The sequence below is a fragment of the Physeter macrocephalus genome, chromosome 9 (assembly GCF_002837175.3).
Source record: "Physeter macrocephalus isolate SW-GA chromosome 9, ASM283717v5, whole genome shotgun sequence".
NCBI lineage: Eukaryota > Metazoa > Chordata > Mammalia > Artiodactyla > Physeteridae > Physeter > Physeter macrocephalus.
The window spans coordinates 98,548,802-98,560,533 of record NC_041222.1 but is presented as its reverse complement, the minus strand read 5'-3'; the positions used below and the strand labels follow the sequence as shown (position 1 = coordinate 98,560,533).

The 11,732-nt window shown below is 38.2% G+C and overlaps 1 protein-coding gene across 1 annotated transcript in view; it reads right to left on the bottom strand.

The window, feature by feature from the left end:
• Positions 1-11,732, bottom strand: part of EXTL3 (exostosin like glycosyltransferase 3) — a 105,035-nt gene that overhangs the window by 44,555 nt on the left and 48,748 nt on the right. The window contains exon 2 of the mRNA XM_055087344.1: positions 1,180-1,272. The gene's annotated coding sequence lies outside the window, so the exon portion shown is untranslated. The remainder of the gene's footprint in view (positions 1-1,179; positions 1,273-11,732) is intronic.

The following is an 11,732-nucleotide window of genomic DNA, read 5'->3' as shown; positions in this document are numbered from 1 at the left end:
TCCTGACATGAAAGTTGCCTTTTGAACTACTGGAAAACAAACAAACAACAAAAACACCTCTGTGAGAAGCTCCATTTGTCATATTCAGAGTTGAAAAAAGCTGACGAGAACTCTCTTGATCTTTACCCAGCAGTGGGTGCAGTAATTCAGAGATAAAATGTATTTTCCAGTTTGCTTCTCATTTATCTTCTGTTAGCACACATCATGTGCTCCTCCTTAAAATATAAATAGTAACTTGGTCTTTCAGAAAGAACACTATACTTAGAAATGAGGGGCATTATTTCTTATCCTTGGAAGAGATTTGCTGTCAGACCTTACACCCCAGGTTTCTAATCTCCCAAAATGGAGATACGTGTATGGAGATAACAACATATATTGTGTTGCTATGAAAATAAAGGACAGAGGATGTGAGGGTACTTCAGGCTAAAAAATCTTGAAACAGCATTCCCAGTCCTATTCTCTTACCAAACTTTACTATCACCGGTTACAAAAGCTTTTCACTTGCTTTCACCTCAAATTCAATACATCTAGAAGTGAATTCATAATGTTCTGTGCCAAAGAATACCCCCAATTTCCTTCATTCATTCCCTCCAAAAAGTATTTACCATACTCTTTTCATGTCTAAGACATACTAAGTATAACTGTGGGCAAATCTAGGATGTAAAATAATCCTCGACCTCATGGAACTTCCTTTAGCCTAAAAAGATATAAACCAATAGCAAGGATACTACCACAAGGCAGTGTGAAGTAAGTAGTACTTTCTGGATGCTCAGTCACTCTCTCTAGCTTCTACCTTTGTTAAGGATATATAACTATTAAATGTCTGATAGAGTCTTCTCTCCCTTTAAATAAAAATAAAAAGTGATGATAATGTTACTAAAAGGTTTGAATAAGGAGACCACGAGATAAGGACAACAAAAACCAAAAAATAATCAATCATGGAAAAGCGTAAATTTGGATGATCTAAACTGGATAATTAACCGCTGACCAAATATCCCAAAGAATGTAGGTCGAAGTTTCTAAAGCATTATCCTTTTAATTCAAATGTTAAAATCTCTCTTTTTGGTTTCAAAAAAATGTTCTCTGCACTTCCGATCAAATCGTAACAAAGATAGAATGGAGTGGAGGAAAAAAAGAAGGCATAATCCAGGCGACTCAGCTGATTCATTCCCTTCTTACCATATGGCTCAGGGTCCTTCCTTTCTCTGACTCATGTAGCATTACACTTCAGTATACAATTTCTGGAAATAGTGAACTCCGGGGCTTGCTCTCCTGATAGAAAATAGAGAAGTGACATGCTATTAGAAAAATACTCAATACTGAAGGTGCTATTAAAGAATTTATTTACTGTCTACTATGAAAAGGTTTCTCTTATGTATATAAGGTGAGCATAGAATTTATTGCTCAAATGGAGGCACTGTTTTAAGTGAAAAGGGGTCCTATTAATAAATACACTGGGACAACAAGCATAAATCGGCATTCTCAAAGGCAAACCATCCAGCTATATGGTTACTTATTTATGAGCTCTAAGAGGGAATAAACCAAAATGCTACAACGTAGAAAACTCCTTACCTTTTAGAAGTATATACTGAGATATTTATAGAGGATTTACCTGGAATTTGCTTAAAAATAAACAGGATGAGGGTGGTAAGGAGTATTCTGGGGTATCAGTGAAACAAGATTAGCCATGAGCGAACTGCTGCTGACAATGAATTATGGGGATACGTGCATGTTTGCTTTTATATATGTTTAACATTTCTCATATTAAAGACTCAAAGATGAATTATACAGAGTCTAAACAAAATGTTTTTTAAAAGTTTTTTGGAGACTGACGATACTTAATCTAATATTGCTAGTGCTACCAACCTACAGTGAACAGAACTGGGAATAGAAAAAAACATTCTAATGGAAACCAGTAATTCAACAATGACTCAAAAAAATGTATCCCCATCAAGTTCCATTGCTTTTACTGAAATTAGGCAAAAGTGTCATCAGTGCCCAAAAGCATGAACTTTGTTTCCTAAACAGCTAATTAAATTATTGCAAGCACAAAATAAAAAGAAAATGCTTAGAACCTCTTCTGTCATTCTCTGGAAAATGACAACGAAGGTATTAGGATCTAGAAATAAATGTCACCTGAAACACTGATAAGGAGCAATCTCATTAATTCTGTCATCTGCCACAGCACTGAATGCCCAACTTGTCAGCCTGCCCCCTACAACGCATTGTACGCACAGCAATCAGAATCATCTTCTTAAAACATGAGTTAGACCAGGGATCTCCTTTCCTTAAAAATTTTCAGTGCTTTCCCACTACAACTGCCAGGCCCTTCATAACTAGCTCCCCGATCACCAAGCTAATCTCATATGACATCACTGCCATACTTGCTCATTCAGCTTTAGCTACGCTGGCCTCCTTTCAATTCTTCAACCAGCCAAGCTCTTAACTGCTTCAGAAGCTTTATACTTGCTGATCTTTTAGTCTCGAATGCTCTTCCCCAGGCTCTTCTCTGGTTGACTCCTTCTCATCCTTCAGATATTAATTTCTTGATATTCCTGTTTAAGGTAGCCTTTCTTACCCCCTGACACTTTCTGGCACTGATCTACTGATTTCCTTCATAATATCTTTTCATTTATGTATTGTCCCTTTCTGCTTTGCTGACACCCAGTCGTCCTCCTACCTCATATAGAAAGTGCTCCCCAAGGCTTTTGACATAATCTGGTACTGAATCCATTCGCTGAGATGGCGTCAACCCCCAAAGTACCCCCAAAATATTAGTAGACCAGTATTTCCAGTTCCCTAAAGGATACCTCCCCTAGGATACACTATGGCCATTACATGATTCGAAATATTCCCTCTTTCCAATAACTTTCAGTTCTGCCCATGATATTACACTCTTCTAGTCTTACAAACTAGAAACAATGTGATATACAGCAAGGAGTATAGACCTCAGAACTAGCCAGACCTGGATCAAACCCCAGCTTTGTAAGCTATTAGATGGTCACTTAACCACTCTGAGCTGCATTTCTTTCTTAAGTAAAAGAGAATACTCATGTTCAGGATTGTTATAAAAATCAGAGATACAGCAGTGAGTAAAAAATACCCTGTACAGTATCTCGCACATAGTAGTCTATTTATTAGCTACAAGTCCTGGAGTTATTTTTAGATCTGCCAAACTGCATCCATTCTTTTTTGTAATAATAATTATGGTAATAACATATTTATAATAATAATAATTTACAATAATGTTTGCATTTATCCCTTCCTTTTATCCAACTGCCTTCAACCTAGTACTGGACCATAACAAACCACTATGCCTAATCTCACATTCCCCATCAGTTTATCCTGTGCATTACTCTAAATCAATCTTTTTTATTTCATCTAATAATGCTTTAGCTTGAATAATTTCAACTGACCTGTCTTTGAGTTCACCAAACCATTCTTCTGCTATTTCTAGTTTAAGGTTAATTCCATCCAATAAATTCTTAATTTCAGGTATTAAATTTTTCAGTTCAAGAATGTCCATTCAGTTCGTTTTTAGAGATTCCATTTCTCTATTGAAATTCTTCATCTATTAATTTTTTCCATCTTTCCCTCCATTTTCTTTAGCATATTTATGAGAATTAAATTTCTTATCTAATTCCAACATCTGGGGCACCTGTGGATTTTATTCTATTTTTCTCTTGATTGTAGGTCATATTTACCTGTTTCTTTGTAATCTTATGATTTTTTATTGTGTGCTGGACACTGTTTAGAAGAACTATAAACACTGGAGTAAACACAATTTTCCCAAGAGATGGCATACTTTTCTGTCAGTCTTTTTTTTTTTTTAAACCCTCTACCAGTCTGGCAGTTATATATTCAATTTATGACTTAAGTTGAAAATTTAACATTATCTCTAATATTTTATCCCTCTTCTTAATAAAAGATCTTTACCTATGATGACCTCTCTCTTGACTTTTACGTCAATACTGACTGATATCTTAGCTCCATCTTGTTTTTACACTCTCAATGTTAGCCCTTATTATCATTAATGCAATTCATGCTTGTTCAGATTCACCCACATATTTACCAATTTCCTTATTCAGAATTCCATTCCTTTTTGCATTTCATTCCTTCCCTCTGGTTGTTTCCTGTTTCCTGAAGTAGTGCCTCCAGTGAGAGTCTGTTGGTGGTAAACTCTGTTTTCTTGTGAAAACACTTTATTTCACCCTAAATCCTGAACAATGATCTAGCTGGATATACCATTCTAGGTTAATAATTCTTTTCCACCAACACTGAAGAATCCTCTGGATTCTGTTATTGCTGTTGAGATGTGAGATGTTGGTCTAATTGTTGTGCCTTGTGGATAACCTGACTTTTCATTCTGGCTATATTTAAGATCTTTTCGCCTTTGGAATTCTGCATGTGTCTACATGTGCAAGCTGGTGGGTGGGGGACGCTCAGCACTCATCAAACTTTCTGGTTCTTAAGATGTGTGTCTTTCATCAAACCAGAAAAGTCTCAGTCATTATCTGTTTGCTTTTTTTGTTTGTTTAGTCTTAGTTTGTTTAGTTTGTTGGTTATCTATCTGTATAGTGCCTGTCGCTCATTCTCTCCTTTTTGAACTCCTATTAGATGACTAGACATATGTCAGACCTCCTCATTTCATACTCCATGTCTTTAAACCTTTCTTCTATTTTCTCTTTTGTCCTTTGTGCTACCATCTGGAAATTTCCTCAGGTCTATCCAGTTGAGGGCTCAGGAAATGTTTTCAGTAAAGAGCCAGGGAGTAAATATACTAGGTTTTGGGAGCCACATACAGTCTATGTAGAATATTTTCATTTGTCTCTTTTTTTAAACAACCCTTCAAAAATGTAAAAACCATTCTTTCCATGCAGGCTGTAAAAAAATAAGCCACAAACAAGATTTACCCCACAAGCCATAGTGTGCCAACTCCTGATCTAATTCATTAATTCTCTCTTCTGTGTCAAAGCGGTTGTTTATCCTACCCACTGAGTTTTAATTTCAATGACTATTTTACATTTCCAGAAATTCTATTGACCCTTTTTAAAAATTTGTCTTATTTTTACAATAGCACCTATTCTTTCTCACGCTTTCTATTCCTTCTCTTCATGTGTTTAGTTTGTTCTGTCTGCTGATTCTTGCTCATAGAGGAACAGTAGATTGTTTCCTCCCATGCTTTATAATTCTGTATTGAGTTCATTTTTAGTTGTGCTTTATTTCTGGGAAATCTATGTGATCTGGGTTGAGGATACGTCCCTCCAGAACAGTCTGTGTCTTCCAGATACCTCTGTCATACTATCAGCCTTACACCACTTTTTATGTCAATTCTCTGTCTGGAGATTCTCCCAGATCCCACAAGTACTGTAAATTTGAACACAAAACTCGTATGAAGGGAAATCCATGGTCATGAGTTCTCAGTGGATATTCCCTTCCCCAACCAGGCTCTGGATCTTGCTAAGAGAGACATCTCTCTGTGTGTGCTCACAGGTAGATTTTTTTCTAGTCTATCCACTCCTTTAGTGAATGTTCAACCCTTTGACGATCCATACTCTTATTTGGTGTCTCAGTTTAATACTCACAGGCTCAAGGCTCTTTCTCTTATCTCTGTGGAAACTAAAATGCAAGTTACTAAAACTGGCAAACACCCAAGGGGCTATAGCCTCAGACTGCTCATCAGATGCTTTTACAATCCCCAACCTCCCCTGCCCCCACTCCACTTTTTTATTTTAGTAAGGATTTATCTTTCTTGAGAGTGAAATATGCATTTTGTAGCAGGGGGGTTTTATATTGATCTAGTCTGCTATTTTGTCAAAACCAGAGATCACCTCCAGTCTTTTGTCTATGCATGAATAAACATGCTTACAAAAATGGGATATATGTTTTTTGTAATCTGATTTTTTCCACTTATAACAAGAACAGTGTAATGCCCCACATCATCAGATGCTACACTACATGATCATCAATAACTGAATACAGCAAGACCATAATTTATTTAACCAGTCCCCTTTTGTTAGACATCTGTTTCCAATTTTTCATTACAATCAAAGCTATAACAACTATTTTTGTAGCTATCTTTGCATACATCCACAGTTATTTCCTTAGAAAGAAAATTTTAACATAGGTCAGAGCAAGAATATCTTACCATTTTAAAAATTACTGTCTACGAGAAAGATGACCATTTATCCTCCAACCAAAAATACAGAGGGCATCCGTTCGCCAATAATGGTGTGACAGAAATGGTTATTACTCCACGAGAATGTATTTGCTCTCCTACATTTCCCACTCTGCCTTACAGTTTGGCTGCAGCCATTAAGACTAGTTCTTGCCAAAGGGAATGTGAGTAGAAGTAAGGTATCCTTTCCAGTACAAGGCAGTTAAGAATAGCCATGGATTCTTCTTCCCCCCACCACTTGAGAGACTGAAAGCAAAAAACTCTAAAACTATGAAGTGGCAAGATAAAAGCAACCCAGACCCCTGAGTCACCACTGGAGAAGAACCACGGAAGAGCATCACCTGAATTGTGAAGAGTGAGAAATAAACTTATATTAGGCCACTAAGATTTCAGAGTCTGTTGCTGCAGTTAAGCATTAATTAACCTAATTAATCCAACCAAATGCCTTTTTTTAAAAAAAGACAGTTTGATAAAATGTCATTCTATTGTTTTAATTTACCCCTTATTATTGGAGGTCGAACAATTTTTGCTCATTGAGTATCTGTACTTCTCTTTTCATGCACTATCAGTTCATGTGTTTTGCCAATTTTTCTATCTCTAAATGTTTTTTCTTTTTTTTTTTTTTACATTAGTCTGCTGCCCATAATCACTCTTCTGCTGAACTTCCACGATCCTCTATAATCAAGGATGGCTCTACCTACATGCCCTACTTCAACTATTCCACGTACGTTCAGTGAATCTTTCAAGCTCAACCCTACACAAAGAACAAGCTGGCTCAAGTTGTGCTCTTTCTCCAACCTTCTCCATCTCACTTGCCCAACAGACTCACTGGACACTTGGAACAGCGTTCTTCCTCTTTTCCACCTATCCCACTTATTCTCTGGGGCCATTTTTTTTTTTTTTTCAGTACGCAGGCCTCTCCCATTGCGGAGCACAGGCTCAGGACGCGCAGGCTCAGCGGCCATGGCTCACGGGCCCAGCTGCCCCGCGGCATGTGGGATCCTCCCGGACCGGGGCACAAACCCGTGTCCCCTGCATCGGCAGGCGGACTCTCAACCACTGTGCCACCAGGGAAGCCCTGGGGCCATTTTAGAGTCCCACCTCTTCCATATAGTTTTCTCTAACTACACTTGATTTCTGAACTCTAAATTCCCACTGTATTCAGTATTAGAGGATTCAGAATTTGATCAACTGTTCATTAGTTTCATTTAAGCAATTTGTTTCTCTCCAGCTGGACTTAAAAACTCCTTGTAGAATGAAACTATTTTTCTGACCTCTTCTGAAATCCCTCTGCAAAATATCACATAGTTCTGGGTTCCAGGTCACTGCTCAATAAATAACAATACTAGATGAAAGTCTTAGTTTACATTTTCATTTTCAATCAAGTTTGAGATTTAGAGCCTATATAGTCTTGGTTCAAGGAAAATGAAACACTGTAAAATAAAGAGGGAGAATTTCACAGCTAGGAGGAGGCTTGAAGGCCATTTGGACTTGCAATTAGACTCTCTGGCTCAGGACTCAACTTTGAGAATTTAAGAATGTTACACAATTTCCTCCTTAAAGTGATATTGAAATTCCCTACTTACCTCCAGGGTTATTGTGAGGATTAAATAAAATACGATAGATTAAATAAAAAATCTATGGGACACAGCTAAAGCTGTGCTGAGAGGAACATTTATGCATGAAATGCTTACATGAGAAAAGAGGTAATGTCTCAAATCAATAACCTAAGCTCCTACTTCAAGAACCCAGAAAAAGAACAAAATAAACCCAAGTAAGCAGAAGGAAAGAAAGAATAAAGAGCAGAAATCAATGATAAAAAACATAAAAACAAAAGAGAAAAATCAGTAAAACCAAGAGGTCTGTCAACAATTTTGACAAACCTGCTCAAGACTGACAAAGAAAGAGATACAAATTACCAACATGGGGAATGAAACAGGGGATATCACTACAGTCCCTGCAGGCATCAAACGGATAACAAAGGAAGACTATAAACAACTCAACACACATAAATTGGACAACTCAGATGAAATGAACCAATGCCTCAAAAAACACAAACACCACAACTCACCCAATAGGAAATAGATAATTAGTCCTATAACTATTAAATAAATCGACTTTGTAATTTTAAAACTCCCCAAAAAGAAATGTCCAGCCCCAAAGGCTTTCACTGCAGAATTCTACTACATGTTTAAAGTATAAATACCTATTCTACACGGTCTCTTCCAGGGGGGCAGGTGGGAGATTCCCAGTCCATTTTACCAACCCTGATACCCAAACCAAAGAGAGCACCAAAAAAGAAAACTACAGATAAATCTCTCTCATGAGTATAGACAAAAAACACTGAACAAATATTAGTGAACAGAATTCAGTAATATATAGAAAGAATTAAATTATATTGTATTTAAGTAGGGAAGTGTTATTTTATATAGTTAATCTTATCCAGAAGCATGAACATTCATTCTCTCCATTTATTCACACCTTTATTTCCATCAAATAGTTCTGTCATCCTCATCCCTGCCCCGATGTCTCATATTAAGTTAATTTGTATTTTATATAATTTACTCATCCGTTCTCCTGGTTCTCCACCGCAACAGCTCATTCTCTGGTTCCTTTTGCCATGCCTTAAATACAGTTGTTCCTCAGGGGTTTGTCCCTTGTCCTCTTCTCTCTTTATCTTCATTTACTGGAGCTTGCCAATAGCTTCAATTAGCGCCCCCTGATGGGATGATTCTCAAATTTACCTCTCTAACCCTGATCTCCCTTCTGATATCTCTTTTCCAATGGTCAGCAACACAGACATCTACACCTCAATGTTCCAATGGCAGCAAGAGTACATCTCCTCTGAGTGTAAGGAGGTTATGTTAGTAAGTGTCTTCTCCCAACAAAGAGGGGAAAAAAGTTCAAAATACTTGTGCACAGAGATTTATCATTCAGATCATGGCCGATGCCCTACTTTTTACTCTTTCCCTAATCAAAATTTTTTTGCCAATAAATGGAAAGTAGAATTCTTCATATGTTAGCCACTCACTTGAGGGCTTGGAACCAGCTATGTTCCTGGAAAGCTGAAATGGTAAGTAATTCAAGTCAAAAGTCCAGAAGATAAGCTGAGAAGTCATCTGGGGCTTAAGAGTTCTCATTCGGAGTTCTGCATATGCTTGTCTTGCCCCTTCATCTCCTCCCTCCTATGCCTCAACACACCTGTGCCCTCTACCATCTCTACCATCGCCTCCTCTTTGAGCGCCTTCTCTGCTAACATTCCTTATCACCACGGCGAACTCTTCCGTCATCAGTGGGAACATTACCAGCAATGAGGACCTTGCTTTCAAGAGTCTGTTGATATAATAACCATCCTACTGACTCGACTTTTCTTCTTTTAAAACTAAAACACTCTGATATTGAAACTTCCTATCATGGATTTGGCATATCACTGTTTATTTAGGTATTCTTTAATGCCTTTCAACAAAGTTGTATAATCTTCCTCATTAAAAAATAAATAAATAAACTGAACTAAAGTAAAACACTCAATGGAAGAGAGAGAAAACAGAAGGGAGGAAAGAAGGGAATAAATAGCTGGTTCCACTTGGGCTGCTGTTATGCATTACATCTGAAACGTATGAAGGGAGAATGGAGCAAGAAGCAGAGAAGCTAGACACCTTCCAGATGTTCCCAAATGAAACCTTCAACTAACTTTAATATATTAAATAACTGTAATAACTGCTAACATCTATTGAATGTTTACTGTGTGCCAGGTTAAACCTACTATATTCCTTCACACACTTAATTTTCACAAGAATCCTATGAAGTAGGTATTACTATTATTCCCAGTTTATACATGAGGAAACCAAAGCACAGAGCTTAGGTAATTTGCCCAGGGGCATCCATATTGAGTAAAACTTGGATTCAACTCAGTTACTCTAAGGCCCACACTCTCTATGTCTTAACCATTATGATAAACTTCCTGTGATGTTAACTCAGGGAACACAGAGCACAGGCACATCATGCATAAATTAATTTTAAATTATCCATATTACTACAGCTGTACTGTAACCACAGATAATGACAGTTATAATTAAAACACATGGTAATACTATTCCAAACCTGAAGTCAACCTTATATTCATATTTGTTTATCTGCTAAACAAAACAAGAAAACAATATACTCAGAGTGAATGACCTACCTGTGCATCTGTGCAGGTAGTACTACATGAGCCCATGAAGAAGGCAGAATCCTATTACAACCCAGGAGCAGGTTCTACAGAACCGTTTGTACATTGCTGCTATTACTGCCATTGCCATAACCCTTTCAAACTAGATAAAAATAGTTCTGTACAGAAAATCATTTCAATAAGGTTGTTGAAAGCAATATTTCAGAGATTTTTTTTTTTTTTTTGTGGTATGCGGGCCTCCCTCCGTTGTGGCCTCTCCCCTTGCGGACGCGCAGGCTCAGCGGCCATGGCGCACGGGCCCAGCCGCTCCGCGGCATGTGGGATCCTCCCAGACCGGGGCGCGAACCCGGTTCCCCTGCATCGGCAGGCGGACGCGCAACCACTGCGCCACCAGGGAAGCCCCAGAGATTTTTAAATATTATAACAACCTCAAAGAACATGATTTCCTGCTAAGCACAGGCATGACAAACAGCCTGTTACCTAGTACCTAGTTCAAAAATCAGGATGTTAATAAGCTAAACAAATTAAACAAACTAAAATAAATTTCCCAATACTAGCACTACTATCAGGACTCTGACTTCTCTCTTTTATGGTTCAAAATAACAACAGGCACTTTCCAGGGAAGCTGACTGTTGTTAAAAAATGACTTGTAAAAACTGAATGTAGGCAATTCACAAGTTACAGCAGAGCGAGGTCATGTATTTTTCGCAAGACAACCACCACAGTTTATTTACTGGATAAATTTAACCTGGGTGTAAAACAAAGGAAATAAAAAGTTGTCACCAATTAAAAACCAAAATCAGGTGAGAAAAACTGGTTGCGCTGGGGCTTCCCTGGTGGCGCCGTGGTTGAGAGTCCGCCTACCGATACAGGGGATGCGTGTTCGGGCCCCGGTCCGGGAAGATCCCACCTGCCGCGAAGCGGCTGGGCCCGTGAGCCATGGCCGCTGAGCCTGCGCGTCCGGAGCCTGTGCTCCGCAACGGGAGAGGCCCCAACAGTGAGAGGCCCGTGTACCGCAAAACAAACAAACAAACAAACAAAAAAAAAACAACTGGCTGTGCACTGACATACTGAGTTACGAGTCAAGATTATGATACAATCACAAAAAACCACAGAGTTGAGCCACCCTTATTACAGGGCTTTGAAAAAAAAAGGAAAAACAAGTATTGCTTGGGCTCAAGAACAGATTTCTAGGTCCAAAGGTGTTCCACAGATGCCCCTAGCAGACACAAAAGGAGCTCACCAGTAAGTATGAAGCGTTCCTTCCGCTGCTCAACTGTGTATAGGTATTAATTAACAAGCAAATTAACATTCTTGATTAACCCAGGTCACAATATTGCTGCATTTAGTCAGCAGTAAACCTGAACCCAGAAGTCTCAACTCCCA